Consider the following 22,785-nt stretch of genomic DNA (forward strand, 5'->3'; position numbering starts at 1 on the left):
TCAAGAGCTCCTGTTTTGTTTTTTTTTTTATTTTTTTTATTGTTATGTTAATCCCCATACATTACATCATTAGTTTTAGATATAGTGTTCCATGATTCATTGTTTGTGCATAACACCCAGTGCTCCATGCAGAACGTGCCCTCCTCAATACCCATCACCAGGCTAACCCATCCTCCCACCCCCCCTCCCCTCTAGAACCCTCAGTTTGTTTTTCAGAGTCCATCGTCTCTCATGGTTCTTCCCCTCCGATTTCCCCCCCTTCATTCTTCCCCTCCTGCTACATTCTTCTTCTTTTTTTCTTTCTTAACATATATTGCATTATTTGTTTCAGAGGTACAGATCTGAGATTCAACAGTCTTGCACAATTCACAGCGCTTACCAGAGCACATACCCTCCCCAGTGTCCATCACCCAGTTACCCCATCCTCCCACCCCACCCCCCACTCCAGCAACCCTCAGTTTGTTTCCTGAGATTAAGAATTCCTCATATCAGTGAAGAGCTCCTGTTTTGTATCAGTCAGCTACGACCACACCAGTGCTGCATAACAAACCACCCCAAAGCTCATTGGTGTACAATAGTAAGCATTTACTCTCAAGTCCATGGGTCTGCGGGTTGGCGAGGGTCTAGCTGACTCAGGCTGGGCTCAGCTGAATAGCTCGGCTTCAGGCTGTGCCTTGTCTGGATTTGGCTTCAGGCTGCAGGTTGGGCTCATTTCTGCATCCCAAGTTTTCCTCCTGGAGTTCAGGGAAGCTATTCTCATGGTGGGTCCCCAGGACATGATAAACCAAACCAAACCAGGCCCCTGCTTATATCACATCTGGCCAAAGCAGTCACATGGCCGAGTTCAATGTCAATGGGGCAGGAAAGTGCATACCACCTACATGAAGGGGGAAGGGAAGTGAGCGTTGGTTGGACAATCATCCAAACTATCACAGACATGCTGTGCTTTCCCTCCACCCCTGATCTCAGGGCCTTTGCACATGCTGTTCACGTCACCTGGAACACTCCAGTGTACCACTCAGATCTCAGCTTGGAAGTCACCTTCATGAGAGAAGCTGCCTCTGACTGCACAGTGTGGATTCACTCCATCATTATTGCCCACAGCACCCTGGGGGCCTTCTCTCCCACCACTCATCTTTGGTCTCCCTGGATACCATCTATGGACACATGGCACATCTTCCCAGCCCTTCTCGGTGCCCTCTGCATCTTCTGGTCTGGAAGTCTAAAATCCTCATCTCCCAGATCCCTTTGTGGCTCAGATTGAGGATTATAAGTGAAGTTTCTAGCAGTAATGTGCGCTTGCATGACGTCTGGAAGGCAAACATGAGGTGAACGGCCTCTCTCTGTGGCTTCTGACCCTCTCTGCTGGTTAGGAGAGTCGTGACGTTCCTGCAGCGGGTTCCCAGGCTAATTTGCCAGCCTCCTGGGGGTCATGCAAGAGTGGTGGTTGTGACAGCTTCCTGAGCTGACCCCCTAATCATCGGACCACGGCATGTCCGGTATCCTTTCCCACCTGCTGTCGTGTGGGGGTATCGTCGGTGCTGGTGGCTCTGAACCCAGATGGCGTGGCCTCCAGGGTAGCTCTGGGGGTCCCAGCCCCCCTCACGGTCCAGGCCCACATTGTTCTGAGTCATTCCCAGAGGCCCAGCCAAGGCCCTGCTCCCTCAGATCTTCTAATGGTTTTAGAAACACGTAATCCCCTGTATTAAATTCCTTCCTCCATAAAATACAGTACTGCACCCTGACAGATCAAATGTTTTAATTGCTCGGTCAAGTACAATTTTCCTGACCGCAAACTGCATGCCCGCAAGAGCCCGGTGAGCTGTGCTCGCAATGACAGCATCCATCATGGTGCCTGGCATGCAGCAGGGGCGCAAGGAATATCGCCTTGAACAACTGAATGCACGAATTCACTCACTGTCTCCTGCAAATTCGGACCATGGTAATCAAACACTATGCGGACATTAAAATGGTGACCCAAGGAGGGGTCCCAGGCCGCCCAGAGTCTGCCCTTATCCAAGTGCCTGAAAGAAAGACATCACCAACTTTGCCTCCAATGTGATAGCCCATTAGGGTACAATCAGCTTGTGCCTCTTTCAGCAGCTAGGAACACAGACTGTGCACGTGCCTGGAAAGCAAGAGGGTGTAAAGATCAGGGACTGGGTGGTCATATCAGGAGGACTTCGGTTCAAGTCCTTGCTCCGCCACTTCCAAGCTGTTTGGCTTTGAGCAAGTGAAGTAACCTGAGACTCTGTTTTCTCACCTGGAAAATGGGGGGAAATGATATGTATCTTACAGGGAAGTGAGGACTTTGTATATAGTCCGTGCTAAATAATTGGTTGCTTTTCTTCACAGAGCCTGGGGCTTGACCCAAGGCAATTACTCGCCTAGGATTTCCCATTTCCACTTGTCAGAGGCCTTGGGGTCCTTCGGGGGCCCCCCCATGACCCTTTCCGGGGACCAGCAGTCAAATATCCTTTGGCAGGAATGTCTTTGCGGGCCCTTCGGACATGCCTGCACGTTAGCAGATAAAGGGTGCTCTTTGCCTTCCAGGTGGCAGCGTGACTGTTGAAACACATGTGATCTTGTGACAGGGACAAGATGCGTTACCAAGTGAGGATTCCCCACCACCCTCACCTCCTCCCAGTGAAAATGTTGTCTTTGTTGGCTCAGCTCCCGGACTCCCCACCCCGTCCATGGACGGCCAGCCCCATGCGTGGGGCCCAGTGCAGCACATTGGATAAGGACAGGAAGAACAAAGGGGGAAAATCTGGCCAGACTGGCCATCTTCACTGCTCTACATAATAAAGAGTTGGGGGCGGGAGGGGGAAAAAGGAGAAAGAGTCTCAGTGCTGGGGTTGAGAGAGAGAGAGATAAGGGATAGATCCAAATTATGGAAAATGGACCCCCCTAACCCCCGCCTTTCCAGGTCCAGACGCTTCCTCCATGAACCTATACAGAAGCGGAAATCTCCAGCTTTTGAGATCTCTTGGGTTTCACAACACATAGATCACAGAGGACAAGGGGCATATTGACTCATCGTGACCCAGGAGGCCAAGAGGAAGGACAGAAAGACTTGGGTCTTTTGATGAAGTGAGGGGCACAGGAAACATTTAGAATGAGGCCTCACAGGAGAACGGGCAGGTGAAGAACGGGTGCCCTTGGGTGCTGGAGAGAAGCTTCAATACCTGGAACCTGCCTTTCCATTCAGGGCATCCTCGGCAGAAGTGGTCAAGTCCCTGATACTCCCTTAGGCCCTCCTGGCAGCCCCTCCTGACCTGTGGGATGTGCTGGGCCCTGTCCCTGGACTTGGCAGAGGAGAGGGCACATAGGGATGGGAAGACAGAACGGGGCTGGAGCCTGGTTCAGGTCCCAGTTCTGCACTTCGAGCTGTAAGGGCTGGGCACATGCTCTTACCTCCCAAAGCTCAGTGCCTGCCACTGTGAAATGGGCATAGCCATCCTCACCTCCCAGGGTTGCTCCGTGTGGGAATGGGAGGATGTTTGAAAGGGCTTGGAACGAGGGCTGGAATGTGGGAAGCACTCAGTCCATGATGGTTACTATTTCAGCGCCACTGGGGCTGCCCATCCTGTCCCGTCCTGTGTCCCCCTGGGGCCATGCCCAGGCGAGAACCCTGCCACTCCGCAGACAACCTCATGCCCCCCTCCCTCCGGACCCCCAAGCCCTTCTCCCAGCATTCGCTGTTTCCATGACACCCTTGGTTTGGGGAGCTAATTTTAATGAAGAAGATTGATTAATACCAAATTAGTACCTTTCTTTTGTGTCCCTTTTGCCTTAGAAATGGAAACAAAAGACATTCTTGAGTTTAAGTCAAACATTTACCAAATTAATTCTCTGCAAGAAAATGTTTGGGATTTCAAGGGTTGGTGGCTTGTGTGTTTTTTTTTTCCCCCTCTCCTTAACTATACTACATCACAAAGTAATTGCCTGATTAAGAGACGCGCAGTTTGGAGAGTGACACATTTTTTAAAATTAGAACGCGCCTGCCAACGGACACAGTTATGCAACTGGTTTTCTCTTTTCCAAACAACTTGATTCTCAAGGAGAATGATGGAGGAGACAAGGGCAAGCAAGAAAACCCAAATGCAGCAAGCAGGCAAGGACTGAAAGGTCGAGCCTATCTTTGGCGACCAGGTTCTGTCCCCTTCCCCTCCCTTGATACCCTTTTGGGGTCTGCCTCCACCCCACCTTCATTTATGCAAACTTGCTCTCAGAAAGGCCTGCAATGGGAATTTCTGCTAAGACATTAATTCAAATAACGCTGACCCAGCTCCTAGGGGGAACCATGCCCCAGGTTGGGCACCGAGCATAAAGAGCTCTCGAGAATTTGGACCCAGCTGTCCAGGCCAGCAAAGGAGACACAACCATAAACAAATAATGGCACTGTGATGATACATGGTGCTGGGAAGGTCAGGGCGAAAGTGAACCTTACCTCCTGCCACTATCCCCATAAAGATGCTCCAGCCACACTGGCTTTCTCTGCACCCCTGCCTCTCCAAACTTGGTCCTCAAACTCCCTTCCTTCCTCTTAGAATGCTCTTCCCCTTGGACCTTTGCATAGCTGACTCCACTGCACCAGACATCCCCTCCTCCCAGAGGCTTCTCTGATCACCCAAGAGGACGTGGCAGCCCTTCCCCAGGCCAGTCACTCTCCCACTTCCCTCCTACGGTGTTCGCGGCATGGCTGCACCTGACGCTTTTCTTCCGTATTATTTCCAGGTTCGTTGTCTGTAGTCTCAAGCACTGGGCTTCTCTGTCTCTTTCTCTGTCTCTCCATTGCCTGGACCTGCGCCTGGCAGGATATTGAGATCCAACAAATGTTTGCTGGTGAATGAATACATGGATGTATGGATGGATGGATGGATGCAACTTCTTACCTACGGCCCCCAAAAGGGGTCTCGTTATTTCTCAGGGATCGTATCTTTAAGCGGCTCCTGACCCAGGCTTCCTGAGGGGGTGAGGAGAGGCAGGGGAGGAAGAGAGGGTCACACTGGTTATCAGGATTTACCAATTCTAATCCTGCCCCTGGCCATAGTGAAGTGAGTGGGCCTCACTTTCCCATCTGAAATATGCAAGATTTGGGTTAGATGATCGGGGGGATCCTCCTAACTATACAGGTAGGAGTCTATAAATAAATCCGGAGAAGCCAGTCACAAAAGACCATGTATTGTATGACTGCCTTTGTATGAAATGTCTAGAGCAGGCAAGTGGACAGAGACAGAAAGCAGATTAATGGTTGCCAGGGCTGGGGAGACGGAGGGGTGGGGCAAGGGTGAGAGCTGAACAGTACAGAGTTTCTTCTTGCAGAGATGAAATGTTCTAAAGTTTACGATGGTGATAGTTTCACAACTTTGTTACTCTACTAAAACCCACTGAGTTGTTAAAAAATTAAAACAAAAAGTAAATCTGATTTAAGGTCCCATGGAACCGGGAATGGGTGATTAGGGTGGTGGTCCTGAAAACTCTACCCTGTAGTGTAGGCACCTGCTTCATACACACGAGCCAGTGGGCTCTTTGGAGACAAGAAGGGGTCAGGGTCAAGGGTGGGCTTTCTGGACTCTCTGTGCCCAGAACACTGGGCAGAGGACTGTGTTTTCCAGACTAATGTTTTCCTGACCCCTGACTTCCTTGACAACGGCCCCCATCTCCCTGGAGATTCATTTCCAAGACTCATTGGCAATCCCCCTGGGTGGGGAATCTGTCTCCTGTCTCGGCCAGGTGCCACCCCGCTTCTCACCAGGTGTGCAAGGCCTACATCCACATGCTAAACCCACCGGTGTGCTCTGCCTTGAGCCCTCACACACACTGGGTCCTACAACCACAGGAGGGAAACCCTCATTTGACAGATAAGGAAAGTGGGGTGTGGCAAAGGTGTGTGATTTGGCCCGGTTGGCTCAGTGAGGAGGTAGCAGGGCCAGGTTTGGAACCCAGCAGCCTGAGCCCCGAGTCTGTCCTCAACCCTGACACCTGCTGCTTCTCAGCTGGAGAGGCCGCTTGCCTGACCTCGGGGTTTGAGTGCGGTGGTGGGGGGGAGTGCTTTTTGATTCTTGCTCGGTCCTCACGCCAGGGGACAACAGAGGAGCAGACACCCGGGTCCTGCCACGGAGCTGCTCTCTGGTCCGGGCTGCATGGGGACCACAGTCACTGCCACGGTGAAGGATGGCCCTTACCTGTGCTGGAACTGAGCCAGGAGCTGAGAACCGGCATCAGCCCAGGTGAGCCTCACAGCCACGGAAGCTTGCGGAGTATGAGGTCTTCCCCTCGGGATCAGGCCCAGGCCAGTCCCACTCCAAGAGCCGCCCTCCTCCCTCCGACTCTCTCAGCACCATCTGCTCGCTCTCTAGCTGTAGGCACTTAGCACATCACTTCTCTCTCCAACATTGTTTTGTCGGCTACAACGCAAAGATAATGATACCTCCCTGGCAGGGTTGTTCTGAAGATTGAATGGGAATAGAATGACATGTACATATCACATGGGATACCATATTTCATAGGATACTATGTGAGGTCATACGAAGTCATATGTGGTATGTAATATAACATAACAGAAGTGCTATATCATATAATAAATTCTAATTATAATTCGATTTAATACAACATAATAAATATAAATATATTTGATAACAATATGATATAATATATATAACTCCTTCCACTAGAATATAATAAAAAGAGATAGAATATATGACTCCCTTCTAGGATGTAAACTTCACGACACCGGAGCAATCTCCAGCACCACTAAAATAGAGTTTAGCAAATAGTAGGAACTCAAATGAGATTTATTGAATGAACAGGAGGAGAACTCTATGGACAGGAGTTGGCATACAGTAGGTGCTAACTCATGGCAGCTATTACCATTGTTAAAAGTAAATCTGGGGGCACTTGGCTGGTTCAGTTGGTAGAGCATGCAACTCTTGATCTTGGGGTCCTGGATTCAAGCCCCACATTGGGCGTAGATTACTTACAAAAAAAGCCTGCCTCCCCACCCCAACCGTAAGACCAACCCCTACGGCCTACCTGGGAAGGGCTGGGTCCAGGTAACACGGCTCTTGACATTGGCACAGTTCTGACACAGACCTAACTGTTCGCCCTGGTGACAGACATCTGTCAGCTCCTTCCTCTGTATTCCCCACCCCCATTCTCCTGTTCTCCAAGGAAGCCCACACAGCAGATCTGTGCAACGGGGGGCATGCGATCTGTAGTTATTGTGTTAATATAAAACAGAGTAATATGGTGCACAGCCCTGCCTCCATCCCCAGCAGACCTGGCTTAACCATCTGGCTAGAAAGCTGCTCAGCACTGATGGGCCTCCCACCTGCAGGCAGGAACCCCAGACCCCACAGGTCCTAAGCCTCTGTGGAGACACGCAGGTGAGTGCAGCCCCCACCCCCACCCCCACGCTCTGCCTGGGCTGCAGGAGGATTCCGACAACTAAGGATATGAATTCCTAGAAGCCCAAGCAGATGCTCCAGTCCCTGGAGCCCCACAAATCTGTCTGTCCAGAGCTGAGGAAGTCACCGCATCTTGGGAGTTTGGGGCCCAGCTGGCTGGTGAGTAGACAGAGTGTGCGAACTTCGAACCTCGGGGACAAGAACCAGGAGCCTGGGAGGAAGGGACGAGCGCACTGGGGGAAGGAGCAGGTGAGGAGGAGGATCTGGCTCACAGGAAAACTCGATTTTGTGCAAATCTGGGTCTGAAATGAAATGAGCCTTTGGGGATGGAATTTAATATTGTCTCGGAGTCTTTGTCTTCATTTAGGGCGATGGGATTGCATTTCTCGTGGCTTCTCCCTTTGTCCCGAGTACATTTATTTTGGATTTATTCACTTATGAGTCTGGCAACAAGAAGTTGAAATGAGTAAATGTACTTTTTTTTCTCAAGCTACATTAATTTCACTGTGAGATATATTCTCTGCCCACTGCTCTTTTTACGGTTCCTGGAGAACTGCTGCGGCCCACCTGGGGGCTGCAACAAGACTGGTGAGGCCGGATAGGTCGGGCGGGCATTCCCAGCAAGGCTGGGGCCTGGGAATTTTCAGCTGAGCAGGGTCTGCAGCCCTAGGCCAGCATTTTCCCTGTGGGGGTGTGGTGGGGTGAAGCGTGAAGTCTCCCCTCGACAGGCATGTCACTGAACCCCGTGCCTACCAGGTGTTCTGGGTTGAAATGTGTCCCCCAGAAAGGTATGTTGATGTCCTAACCCCCAGTCCCTGTGAGTAGGATCTTCATTGGAAGTTGTGTCTTTGCAAATGTGATCAAATTAAGACGAGGTCGTTAGGGTGGGCCTAATCCAGCATGACTGGTGTCCTTACAAGAAGAGGGACGGGGGCGCCTGGGTGGCTCAGTCGTTAAGCATCTGCCTTCGGCTCAGGTCATGATCCCAGGGTCCTGGGATCAAGCCCCACATCGGGCTCTCTGCTCGGCGGGAAGCCTGCTTCTCCCTCTCCCACTCCCCCTGCTTGTGTTCCCTCTCGCTGTCTCTCTGTCAAATAAATAAATAAAATATTTAAAAAAAAAAAAAAAAGAAGAAGAGGGACGTTGGACATGGGGCACACAGGGAGAGCGCCATGTGGCGACAGAGCAGAAGCTAGGGTGGGGTGTCTGTGAGCCCAATGCCAAGGACAGACAGCCACTGTGAATAGGAAGAGGCAGGGAGGGATTCCACGCAGGGCCTCGGAGAGAACAGGACAGCCCCGGACGCTTTGATTTCGGACTTGTAGCCTCTAGAACGGGGAGGGAATATGATGCCTAGGCGGCGAGAGAGTGCTTGTAAATGTATAAACCAGAGTGTGCGAGTGAAAAATCTGAGCCATCAGAGAAGCCTGGGGTCATGCACAAACGAGACAGTGGGGACGTCCGTGAGCGAGGGAGTGGCCAATGGGGGGCGGTGAGTGGGTGGGTGAGTAGGGGCTTAGGTGGGTGGAGCGGGGTGGCTTTTTCCCCCTCCGATGTGGACCCTTGCCCAAATTGGCCAACAGTAACCTCCTGTCACCACAGAAGTTGGGTGCTGGGGACAGGAACGGGGTGCTGGATGTACGGCCCAGCTGGTCAGGTAATGACGTTCCCCTTCAGTCAGACTTAGCCATAGGGGAGGGGTCAGGCCTCACAAGGACTACTAGTCCCACTGTTCCCGGAGCTTACAGAAGTAAACACCACCCTTCCAGGCAACAAAAAGCAGAAATAAATGCAACATCGTCTGGTGCTCTTTTCTGTCATTCCTCCTGGAGGCGGGGCTCCCGGGCCCCTCTGTGCTCAGGTGGCCTCACCCAGATGCTTCTAGAATAGCACAGCGGATGGAGCACGCAGTTTTCAGGCCGGGCACACACCGGCTTCAGCCAAACTCCCGGCCCGACAGAGCTTTTTTCCTACTGAATTGACCAGTAACTTCACTGAATTGATCAAATCGACAAGGGACTTCTGGGTTCTGTGGCTGCAAATCCCCCGTGGCATTTTGTCTACAGTAACACCCTGTATTTACTATCCGACCCCAACCCAGAGGCTCAGCTCTCCTCCTCCCAAATCCGGCCCGAAGCCCCCCTGCTGCCGCGGAGCCAGGAGGGCTGCAGGGGATCTGCCCCTGTCTCGTCCCACCTCTGCATGCCGGCCCCGCCCCCTGGAGGCCCTTCTGGTCTTCCACAGACCCGAGTCCCGCACATCTACCCGCATCCATTCCCCTGCACCTGCAGCGCTCCTGCCCTCAAGCAAAGTGAGAACAGCAATGACGGTGATAGAACATACACTGCACGTGTACTCGAGGCTCATCACTACACCTAAGTTATCACATGCAATCCTCTGCAAACCCATGAGGTAGAAGCCCGTTTACAGATGACGAAACTGAGGCACAGACACTGAGCAATGCACCTGATGTCATAGAGCTAGCGAGGGGTTGAGCCAGGATTTGAGCACAGCAATGATGCAGGTCCTGAGTTCCCTGAAGAGTCGCCTGAAGCATTGCCCTCTCTGGGGATCCCCTTCGTGATCTGCCCCCGCACTCCAGGGCGGGTGGGGCACCCCGCTCCATCCCCTGGGCCCCCCGGAGCACCGTGGGTGTGTCTCTGTGAAGCACCTCACACCGAGGACATTAACTGCATCTGTGGCAGTAAATTGCTAACTGGCCGTGAATTGCTCGGGGACAAGGACTACGTCTGATTCATCGCTGGACACCAACATGTCTGACATGATGTTGGGGCTCCCATTTCATGGCGGTGGCGAATCCCCTCATCGTCCCTGGCCCCGGAGGGGCGGGGTACATAACAACCAGAGAGGCCCTGAAGCTGGGGTCACAGCCTGTCCTTGTCCGAGCTCTTTGGACTGCCTGCAGCAGAAAAGCCAGCCCACCCAGCTGAAGAAACCCAGAGGATGACAGGCTCGGACAGCTGAACGGCGCAGTGCGGCTGGATTCGAGGCTCGGCATGGCCTCTGGGCTCTGCTTGCCCCTCTTGTGTTTTCTACAGACAGGCAGATTCTTCTCACGAAGGCTCCAGGTTCACCTCCTCCGGGATTCAAGTCCATAGAAAAGAACAGTTTCTATCAGAGTCCCAGGCTTGCCTCTCACTAGACCCCAGGGGTCATGTGCCTGGAGCAGAATCAGCGTCAGCGAGCGGGGAGATGAAGTGCATGGCCAGGCTCACTGTCTAGCCTGAGGACTCCCTGGCAGAGGGCGCGCGGGCAGCTTTGCTGGCGGAGAACCTGAGTCCTCATCTCAAACCGGGCTGTCCCTTTGTGCCTTGAATCTTGTGACTCATCTCAGAGTGGAGCTCTGGGTTATGAATCAAAGGCCACAGCCCTCCAGGTACAGGAGAGAGGCCAGCTGGGCTCTGGTAAAGTCACCTTTGGGTTTTGATCTGCCCTCACCTGTTTGCAGCCCACAGTGTAAGAGGAACCTGAGGAGAGAAACCATCGACCAGAGGGTGACATTTTCTTCCTATCTTTGCCCCATTGAGGCTTCTTGTTCTGGGGGGACAAGGGGAAGCAGGCCTGGAGCAGCAGGGAGGCCAGCCTTCATGTCTCACTCTCTCCTGCCACTTCCAGGAAGCCTTCCCTGAGAACTGCGTGCAGAAGCATAAACAGCCGTATTGAAGGCACTTACAAGATGGTTCAGGCCCTACAGAGCAGTGTAATGTAGTGATTAGGGGCACGGACTTCAGAGCTGGGTTCAAATCCCAGCTCTGCTACTTCCTAGCTTACTTAACCTCTCTGGACCGTTTCCTTCTCTGTAAGATGAGAACCAAACAGTATCAACCTCACACGGCTGTGGTGAGGATTAAATCGGCTAAAACACATAGCATGCCTAGAACACATTGGGCATGTCTTCGGCTCTGTTAATAAAAGTAAAATGTTGAGACCAAGCTGTAAGAGCTTTCCTCTTCTGCGCCCTCATCACCAGACCTTGGGTATTTTTGCAATTCGGATTTATGTTTTAGGGAAGATGGTGGCAAACCCAAGTGTCTGAGAACAAAGGGAAAGCGGGGCTGTAAAGGGCTGTGGTCACATGCCAGGATCTGGAAATACTTCCCCAGGCCAAGAGGGGACATGGCCATCATGCGCACGTTATATTTGAGGGACTTCAGTTTGAAGGTGTGATGTCCGGTCTCTGAGTCCCCAGCAGGCACAGCTTAACCTAAGGAATAATGCTGAGTGGACAGTGGATTTGTTTGTCACATGCAGGAGAGTTTCAGACATTGCAGCTTGGTGATAATGGAACGGACTACTTTTGCAGGTGGTGGAGGCTTGGTCAAACGAGGTATGCATGCAAGGCCGGGGGTGGGGGGGCATCTGACCAGAGCACTTAAGAGCTGGGGTGCAAATGGGTTTCATTTCATGTGTCAATCCGATCAACCGGTGGTGGGCGCCTTGCATACTAGATTAAAAGAAGATTGGACATGGAGGTGAAGTCCAGCTCAGCAGGAAAGAGTTCCATCATTGATTAGTGATGTCTGCAATGGACACAGGAAGGGTAAGTGGTGGTGTGTGCTTTTTAGATTTCTGATCCTGTGGCTGAAGTGGCTTTGGGTGGAAGTTTGGGCTTTATAAGCTATGTGGTCATGGAAAGCCTCTGGTTTTGTGATTGCATTTTACTGCACCCCTTACAGAGCAAGTCAAGTTAGAACAAATATTTTTGGTAGACAGATGAGGCAAATGAAGCTCAGAGAGGTTACTTTTGCTCTAGAGTCATGGCGCCAAGCCAGCCACACCAAATGAGAGTCTCCTGCCTGGCCAAGCCCAGACCCTAGATGCATACCCAACCTGGGAACTTCCAGCAGCAAGTCCAGGCTTTGGAGTCGGGCAGCCCTGGGCTCCTATGCTGGTATTGCCACGTATGTGCTATAGTGCCCTGGGCGAGTCACCGTGCCTCTCCGAGCCCTGTCCTCCACCAAGAACCGGGTGACAGTGTGAGCAAAATCAGGCCTGCCTTCAAAGTTTCTCGGGGCTTCAGGTCAGGATGGGATGGCAGGGATCAGGTTTACCCTCCTGCCCCAAACCACAGCACAAACCAGACAGAATATACTAAACAATGGTTCCTAAAGACACAGGGCGCCAGCCAGTGAAAGAGTTTGATCCCCAAGAAACAAGAGGCACGAGTGTCAGGCCCTGCAGCTGCCCCGGCTCGCTGTCACTCAAGATATTCCAGACTCCGGGCCGGGCCAAGATTTCCTAGATACAACATCAATAACATGATCTGTTAAAGAACAAATTGAAAAATTGGACTTCATCAAAATGGCAAACTCGTGCTCTTTGAGAGGTACCATTACGGGGATGAAAAGGCAAGACAAAGGCTGAGGGAAAAAAAAATATCCACAAACCGTACATCTGCTAAAAGACATATCTGGAATATATAAAGAATTCTCAAAACTCAACGGGAAGAAAATAAACAACCCAATTAAAAAGGGGCAAAGGATTTGAGCAGACATTTCACCAAAGAAGATGTAGGGATGGCAAACGAGCACACAGAAAGATGCTCAACCTTATTAGACACAGGGCGTGCCAATTAAGGCCACAGAGAGACCAACGGACTTGTTAGCACGGCTGAGGATGAGACCGGCCGTACTGAGCACCGCGAGGATGCGGGGCAACAGGAAATCGCACACACAGCCGGTGGGAACGAGAATTGGTACACACACTTCAGAAGGCTTTGGTGGTTTCTTAAATTAAACATGCACCCACCATATGGTCCAGCCATTCCAAGGGCAAAGAAAGCACGCGTCCCATACAAGGGTGTAAACACACCTGTGCACAGCAGCTTTGTTCGTTAACTGTCAAAAACCAGAAAAGATCCGAAGTCCATCAACAGGTGAGTGGGTCAACGAATGGCAGAAGAGCCACAAGACGGACTCGAGCCATCAGTAAAAGGAACAAACTGCTGATACATGATACAACACGGCCGGATTGTGAAACAATCCCACCGAGCAAGCGAAGTCACACAAGAAATAGCCGGTACTGTACGATTCCATTTACATAAAATATATGCTGGAAAACGCAAACTAATCCATAGTGGCAGAAAGCAGACCAGTGATTGCCTGGAAATGGCAGCGAGAGCGAGGAGGGGGAAATTAATTACGAAGGGGCACAAGGAAACTTCTGGAGAGTGATGTATATATTCGTTATCTTGATTGTGGTGACGGCTTTACAGATGTACACATACATCAAAATACATCCAGTGTATCACTTTAAAGATACGCAGTTTCTTGTGTGTAAATTATGATTCAATAAAACAATTACAAAAAGAGGGGAAAATGAATTTTATCGAGGTTATTAAATGATGTAATACCCAGTGGCTCCCATTCATCTCTGTGGCGTTTGATGGGACTTTCTCTACAAAGGTTGGGGGGGGGAGTCTCACGCCTGTGCCCCCAACTGGCTCCATGCACCCCTTCAAACACTGACCAGAGCCAGACAAGCCCCTTCCCATCATCATTCCTCGCCCATCCCGGCAGCATGCTGGCACACAGTTCCTTAGCTGAGCGCTGGTGAGGGAGCAGGTGGCTGGGGGAGGGGAAGAGGCGCTCACTGGAGCTGCAGTGATGGAAAGGCCAGGCTCAGCCTGGGCCAGACTCTGGTGGCAAAGTCCCCTGGACAAGGCCACCTGCTCTCCCTCTCCAGAGGTGGCTGCTGATCCTGGGGCTTTCTCTGCCCAGTATCCCATCATTCCCCTGAAAAGCCTGTTGATGACTCATGTCACCCAGGTAGGATGCCCACTGGCCACCAACTGCAGCTAGTCCAGGGGACCTCTCCAGGTACTTCTCAGAGTGGGGGCATCTCTGAGCCCAGGACGGATGGGTGGGGTTGAGGGAGCAAGTTTAAGGGTGAGAGCAAGAGCTTTAAAGCCAGAGAGCAAATCCCAACCCTGGTGCTGATTCTTCCCGGAGAATTACACAACCTCTCTGAGCCTTAGTGCCCTGGCGGTAAAATGCACTCCTTGGAGAGTCACAGTGAAGATAAAATGTAAATAATATCTGTGGAAGGGCAGGATGGGTCCACGTTCAAGAAGAGGTAATAGATCAAAAGATATCCACACCAAATCCCCAAACCCTGTGATGTCACCTTACTTGGAAAAAGGGTCTTACAGATGAGACTACATTAAGGGGTCTCAAAATAAGGAGAGAACCCAGAGGACCCAGGTGGGCCCTAAATCCAATGACAGGTATCCTTCAAAGAAAAGCAGAGGGAGACTGAGACCAAGAGAAGTTGGCGTGAGGCCGGAAGCAGGGGCTGGAGCGCGGACAGCCCTGGAGCTGGAGTAGGCAAGGATCAGGATCTCCCCCGGAGCCTCTGGAAGGAGCGTGCTCTCGCCCAGGTCTTGATCTTGGACTTCTGGCCTGCAGGACTGTGAGGAAATGAATGTCTGTGGTTTTTGGCCGCCCAGTTTGTGGTAACTCGCTACAGCAGCCGTGGGAAAGTAACATAGGTGCTTTGGGACAAAACAAATCTGAGTTTCGTTCGTTGCCGGGCTATGAGTGCCAGGCTCCCCTCATAACCCAGCCAAGTTTTCCCTCGCTCAGCACCACTGACGTGTTACACCAGGTCATTCTCTGCGGCTGTATTGAGGGTAAGGTGAAACAGTGCGTTTAAATAACCCGATGCAAGCTTGTCCCACGGTATGCCATCAACAAACGGCTGTTTTTTTAAAGTTATTAATCATTTATGCATGTGTACTATTTTTAGCATAATCCTAATTAGCATTACAAACACTTAACACAAAGCCTGGCATAGATTAGGGTCCAAATAAGATAGAAACGGTGGTGATAAAATAGAGTGATATATGGAAAGTTCTTAGCACGGTGCCTGGCCCACAGAAGATGATCAACCAGTATGAGCTTCTTTCCTTCTCCTCCAAAGCCACGGAGGGAATTAGCAGAAATTTTGGACTAGAGCCCAAGTCTCCTGTCTTCTAGTCTAGAATCATCTGTTTTGCTGTGTCATTCACAGAGGTTCCACCCACCCACCCTCTGTACTAGCCAGGCTCTGAGAGGGATCATGTTGCATAACAAATAACACAGACCCTCAGTGACTTACAATCATAGCATATTTATCCTCATGCTCCTGGGGCTCAGCTGGGCTGTGGTTTGGCTGGTCTAGGCTGAACCCGGGGGGCTACTCCATTCTGCCTGCTGGTTGGGCTCAGATCTGACTCCTGAGTGGTCATTCTGGAGCCTAACCTGAGGGGGCAGTGGCCACCCTGGGCATCTTCTGCTCATCTTCTGCTTCTGTTCTGTCACAAGAACACAAGACATTGAGCCTCTGCTCAGGTCATGTCTGCCAACTTGGCATTGGTCAAAGTAAGCCACGTGGTCAAGCTCCACATTGGTAGATGGAAATGCTCGACCACAGTGGGAAGAAAGGGGAGAGAATGTCTGCTGAACAGTATTCCAAAGTGTCCTACCCTCTTCCTGGAAGGACCCACATTAAAACACCTGGGGCTTGGACAAAGGAAACAATTAGGCTGGAGAGAGGGACCAGCCAGTGCAGGCGTGGACAGGGCTATGGATCCCACAGGAGAGCAGAGAGGCTGGGGCTGGCGGGGGGGGGGGGGGGGGGGGCGGTGGCACAAGCAATGGGGAGGGGAAGGTGGATGAAAGTGCAAGTTTTGGAAGTAGCCCTGGGAACGCCAGCACCTTGGCTCCTCAACACACTGGCTGTCACTTTCCTCTGGCCTCCTATTTCTGCAGCTTTCCCTCCATCTTCCAGCCTGGGACCACAGAGGCTCACTCCACCTGCAACTCTTATCAATATCTAATTAAATCTAATTGGGCAACAGGAAAGGAGAGAGGCAGAAAATGCAGCTAAAATAATAAATAGGGTCTACCTGCAATTGATCAACCCCTGACCACAAGCTGGGCAGGGCTCCTGAGCCAGGAGCTAAAACCCCAGGAAATTATTCCTTTGCTGGAATTAACCCATGTGGGTCTCAGGAATCATTGAGGTAGACTCTATGGCATCACCATGTGGTGTGATACAAGGGCCAAAGACCCCTTTGTCCCCAAACACCATCACATCTCCACCCCACACTAGCCACAACCAACAGAGCAGTCGCTTGGGCTCAGTGTTGCCCTCTGTAGGTAGGCTACGGGATTGCAACACCTCATAACCCCTCGGTCCCCCTCTTTGAAGTAAAAAGAGCCCTTGATAGTTTGCAGTTTTTCGGTATCTACAGTCTCAGATTCCCCAGTAAAATCTAACAGATATACATCACATACATACTATGCATCAGATACCTTGAGGGGCACTGAGGTGCCACCGTGAACAAGAAAGACACAGATCTTGTCTACGCACTCAGATCTGACGGTTTAGTGCGGATGCGGACGGTAAAATGGGCAACGCGTTCTGTGGCCAATGCTACGCCAGGACCCACAGGCTGCCTTGGGGACACAAAGATGGGCCACTGGTCATCAGAGTGAGCTTCCAGGAGGAGGTGACCTTCAGTAGAGACAGCAGTATTGACTGGGTGTCGGCTGGATGAAGAGATTAGGGGAAGGGACAGAGAGGGGGAGTCAGGAGCTATTCCAGGAAGAAGAGGTGGTTGTGCTTGCAGTCACTGGGACCTCACAGGTCAGGTGCCCAGCCCAGGGCCTGGTGCACACGGTGGGAACCCAGAAAGCGTTATCTCTCTGTGAGGGTATAGATTATATCAATTATCAATTATCTGAATTCTTAACTGCTCTTTGAGTCATACGGGGCAGGAACTGGTTCCCTCATTCATCCACGTGAGGAAGCCAGAGCTCAGAGGAGGCAGAACTTGCCTATGGTCAGGGAGTGGGCTCGTGGGGGGTCTGGCCTCCCCCAGGGTGGCTACATCCAGTGGAGCCCAGGGGATTGATCACAGGGGTCAGGGGATTTGGGTCATAATCTTGGCTCTTCTAGGGAAAAACCCCTCTCGTTGGCAGGCTGCTTCCCAACCCCTGCCCTTGGTGTTCCCAACTGGAATACGGGTGGGCTCTGAGTGGAAGCAACAGAGTCCCTTCTAACCCCGGCACCCTGGGATGGCTAAGATTCACTGCAAATGAGGACGATTTCCAGGCCGCTGTGAAGAAGTGAGCCTAATCCCTGTTCTCTCCCATCCATATGGCTGCATAATGGACATTTCCTCTGCTTCCCCCCACTCCTTTGATCCCAAAGAGAGAGGCAGGTCAAGGTCTCTGGAAGGCAGAAGTGGGCCATCATGGCCAGGTTTTCAGCCTGTCATACTGGATTCAGTAACATACCCTCAAAGAACCACGTGGCCCATCTCAGCACTGTCCAATATTATCGGGTGGCTTAACACAATCCCTCAACCTCCTTAAGCCTCAGTTTCCCCATCTGTGTATGAGAAAGTCGCTGCCACTTCTCTTCTTCCCAAGACTCTTTTGAGGATTGGCACGTGAATGAGATGCTTCCCTAACCAACCCCGAGACCAGCCGTCAAGGTCTTCCCCTTCCCTTCTGCCACCATAGGCCTGAGTTCTGTCCCTTGACTCCTCAGGGAGAGGCCTCGCCCGTAGTTTCATGGACAGAAAACTCCGGCCAGAGCCCTCAGCCTCAGGAGGTTGGCCTTCAGGGGCAGTGAAGAGCAGAGTCTCACTCAAAGTCTCGGCTAGGAAATGGAGACAAGAGCCACCTTTGGTTTGCAGAGACCCTGGCAGATTGCATTGGCCATCTCTCTGCTGTTCCCCATGACTAGGGCCTCACGTTGTGTCCCCAAGTCACCACAATGCTTGACACATCTGGTTGAAAAAATTCCACCTGTCTTCCAGATGTGCTGCCCATCGGTCACTGGACATCTGGCTCTCTGAGCACTCCTGGCAGCATGGAGGGATAAAGCAGCTTAGTCTCCCCGGTACTTTCTCCTCCAGATGTGTAGCAATGTGGACAGAGCATGATTTTGGAGAGCCAGGAACGCCTCCTATTGAAGTTAACAAAGAAATATGCAAGGCCTAGAGAGTGGGAAACAGAAGCTGTCAGCTGCCTCGCTCTGAGAAGCTGGGCCTTGCTTTCCTCTCTGCCCCTCCTTCTAGCCTGTCTCCGGGTCTCCGGGTCTCTGCTCTCACTTCTGCACCTGCCAACTCCCCCATGCTGCGCGTGGTCAAGAAATGTCAGTGGGGAAACAAGAGAAGAAAAACAAAAGCTGTGGTCAAGAAATGTCAGTGGGGAAACAAGAGAAGAAAAACAAAAGCTGTGGCCAAGAAATATCAGTGGGGAAACAAGAGAAGAAAAAGAAGCTGATAGCTTTTGATGTCTGCTAACACAGATTCACATGTTACACTTACTTTCTTGTTCCTGGATGGAGGAATTGGTTGAATCATTTTTACCAGAGCTTTGCCCTTTGTAGTTAGTTAAGGGTCAGTTGCTGTGCGGAGCTCTTCACACGCTTTATCTCATTTAATTTTCAGGGCTGCACTACAAAGTTAGTTCCATTAGACACACCATTTACAAGGGAGGAAATTGAGGCACAGAAAGGTGAAGTGATCTGCCCGAGGTCACACAGCTATGGAGGCCCGGAAATAGGCTGCCAAGCCAAGATTGACTTCAGGGTCCTTGCTCTGCTGCCTCACAGCATACGGTTCCCACCAAATGGGTCGCAGCAGAGAGGGATGGCTACCTATCAAAACAAATGGTGTCACAGATCCCCCAAAACATGTCCGGTCATGGCTCTATCTTAACAAGCACCCCAGGTAGTTAGAAAAGGATCGGGATTAAGGTAAGCAGGTGAGGCAGGATTGTGCAGGATTGGATCTTATCTTTAAAATTTTGATAATTTGTTCATCATAGAATTTTTTTGCATTAAATTTGTTATTTTAAAAGATTGCACTCAGATAGAATTTACCTTACACTGAGATTTTTGGCACCCCCTTCAATTTTGCCCTGGAGGGGACAGCCCTCACTCAAGCCCTGGCTCTGAGTTACAGAGCCCCGACTTTGCATCCACACTGGGTCAGGAGTGGGTAATATGAGCATGAATACCCAGCCCCCGTCTTTAGGAGCTCATGAGGTCTTGGGGAGATGAGATTTACGTGAGCTCAATGCCTGGGGGGGAGGGGTAAATAAGTAAATGTGGTTTGTGGGAAGCAGCACCGGGTAGCTTTAAGGGCAGGGCGTCATCAGTGCTGGGTCTGAGTCCCGCCCCTTTAGCCTACTAGCTGAGGAAGCTCGGGCAAGTTACTAAACTTCCATGGGCCTCAGTTTCCTCACCCTTAGAATGAGACAAATGTATGTATGTAGCTCACAGCGGGGACGTGTGTCGGTCCACACAAAGCAGTTAAAGAACGCTGACCTAAAGGACACCCTCAGTGCGTGTTGGCTGCTATTACTGACACTGTTATAACGATTCTGTGAGAAGTGTGAGCACCTGGCGAATCTGGAGGCAGGAGAGCTGGAGAGGGCTGGAGTCACCTGCCGGTGATGCACGGGGGAGGCAGGACTTCAGGTAGAGCTCAACCAAGAGTTTGGATTGGAACAGGTGGGAGGGAGTGGTGTACTGCAGCCTCCCTGGGAAATCTGATAATTTTCTAAATTAGTTGATTTATTTTTAATTGTGGAAAAATAAACATAACATGAAATTTATCATTGTAACCATTTTTAAGAGTGCAGTTCTGTGGCACGAAGTACATTCACACTGGTGTGTTAGTATCACCACCGTCCATCTCCAGAACTCTTTTCATCTTGCGACACTGAAAGCATACACCCATTAAACACAAAAAGATGGAAGGACAGATGGAAGGCTGGAGGATGGACAGATGGATGGATGGATAGATGGATAAGCACAGGGATGGATAGATGGACAAAAAGAGGGATGAATGGATGGATGGATGGATGGATGGATGGATGGACGGAGGGATGGATGAATGGATGGATGGATGGACAGAGGGATGGACGATGGATGGGTGGACAGAGGGATGGATGGATGGATGGATGGATGGATGGAAGGATGGATGGATGGATGGATAGAGGGATGGATGATGGATGGGTGGATGGAAAAACAGAGGGATGGACAGATGGATGGATGGATGGATGGATGGACAAACAGAGGGATGGATGGATGGACAGAGGGATGGATGGATGGATGGCTGAGTGGACAGTTGGGTGGATAGAAGGATGAATGTCAGTGCCAGCATGCAGGTTCACGGATTGAAGGAGAGATGGAAAGAGAGGATGCAGTCCAACCCTGAAGGATCTCACAGCCTAGGTAAGGAGCTGGGAGGACAAGCACTCCCTAGACCCAGGGTCCACACTGGACATAGACACAATCCCACCAGGGGGACATGACAATGCCAGCTGAAGACACACAGACCCTGCCAGCATTCCCAGCAGCATTGTAACCAGGTGGTGAGGGCCATTGAGGAATGATTCTTTCTTGGGTAGAGGAAAGAGGAGCTGGGCACTCCAGACCGAGGCCACAGCCTGTGCAGAGGCCAGAGGCAGGAAAGCATAGGACAGACAGGCCATGCTTCTTGGAAAAGGTAATGCTGGGCCTCTGGGATAGGGAGGTCCTGGGTTCAAATCCAGACATTGCTAGTTATTAACCAGGTGGCACCAAGTGCCTTTACCTCTCTCAGCCTCGGTTTCCAGAACTGTGAAATGAGGGTTATGATGGCATCGATCTCGGGCCTGGTTGTGAGGATCGAGTAAGAACACAAAGCATGAAGCTCAGAGTAAGTCCTCACGAAAGTACCATCTCTTCTTAACCCCCTGCCCACCCTTGGGCCCCCTCCTCCAGGGGTGTGTGAGCAGGCTGAGACCAGTCTGTGATGGACCCCGTGGCACCACACAGGACCAAACCCCAAGGCAGCTGGGCAGGTGACTCCCTCCTGGCCCCCACTCCGAGTGCCAATTGGCTGAGGGTCCCCCTTCGAACCCCTTCATTATTCTCCAACATGCACCTGCCTTCACTTTATTCATGAAGATTTGCATCGATTTTGCCATAAACCGTTATGAATTCAGCTTGTGGAAAAAATAACATTGATCCCCTGCCTCGTAATTTGTCTCTGGGCTGCAGGGCCCGCTAATGGTTTTCCCAGAGATTTATGATGGGGAGCAGGGGACATAGCTCTAGTCACCCACTCCATGCCACCACCTTCGCTCTCAGGGTTTTCTTTGGTAACTTGATCCCTTTCGTTGAAAATGATCAGGTTTAGTGATGGTAGATCAGGGGACCTGCTGGCTGTCACCTGCTCACTGCAGGGGAAGGAAGGAGCGAGGAGGACAGAGGAAGGGAGGGAAGATGGAGGTGGGGCAAAGAGGAGACCTGGAGAGCAAAGGAAGGAAGGAAAATAACATCCCCTGAACGGCCTCCACACACCAAGTGCTCTGAACTTCCTTTTCCTTCTGTGAACTTCATAATAATAAAAATGGTATCATTGGCTCCATTTACAATGAGGAAACTGAGCTTGGAGAGGTTGAAAACAGGTAGACAATCACACAAGATACAGGGGATCACGCCAGTATTGCAGCCCAGATGTGGCCAAGATGCTGCTTCCTCCCCTGGGTACATGGTGGATCACACTGCCCAGCATCCCCCCCAACGTGGTTGTGCCACTGACAGCTTCCAGCCAACAGGATTGGGCAGAGGGGATGTCTGTCACTTCCGGGCCTGGCCCTTAGGAACATCCTCCACCCCTCTCTTCCCCTCCTTGGAGACCTTGAGCAGTGTAGCTGGGAGATGGAGAAAGGCTCCCTACCCGGGTGCCACCAGACTGTCATATGAGTAAGAAATCAACAACTGCACAAAGCCACTAAGATGTTAGCAATTCACATTAATCACCCCACCACCCTAACTGCCACTGGATTGAGCACCTGCTATGTGCCAGGTGCCTCTGTAAACATTTTGTATGACTCCCTCATCTAAGCCTTATAGTAACTCCATAAGGCAAGCATTACTGTTACAGATTAGGAGACAGGGGATCCACAGAAGCAAATTACCTGCTCCAGGTCCCACAGGTAGTAAGTGGCATGATCAGGATTCAAACTCGGGCAGTGTGATACTCACACCTGGGTTCTCTTTTCCTTGTTTTCAAGAACCTCTCCCATTCCCCCGGAAGGAGGCAGAGTAAGTGGGAGTTTGGAAAGGGACAGGTGCCACCAGCTCCATTCATGATGCACTACTTTCACAAACTTCATTTATTTTCCTTACACTTGGTCCTGAAGTGATGCACAAAGTGGTCCTGTAGTGAATCCAGTGATAGGAGTGAATGCTCCCTGATTCATCCACGGTGGAGCTGTGTGGTCTTCGGCTGGGCACTGCCCCTCTCTTGTTTTCCATTTCCCCACATGTGAAAAGAGCATCCGGGCTTGGCCAGAGC

The sequence above is a fragment of the Halichoerus grypus genome, chromosome 5 (genome assembly GCF_964656455.1).
Source record: "Halichoerus grypus chromosome 5, mHalGry1.hap1.1, whole genome shotgun sequence".
NCBI lineage: Eukaryota > Metazoa > Chordata > Mammalia > Carnivora > Phocidae > Halichoerus > Halichoerus grypus.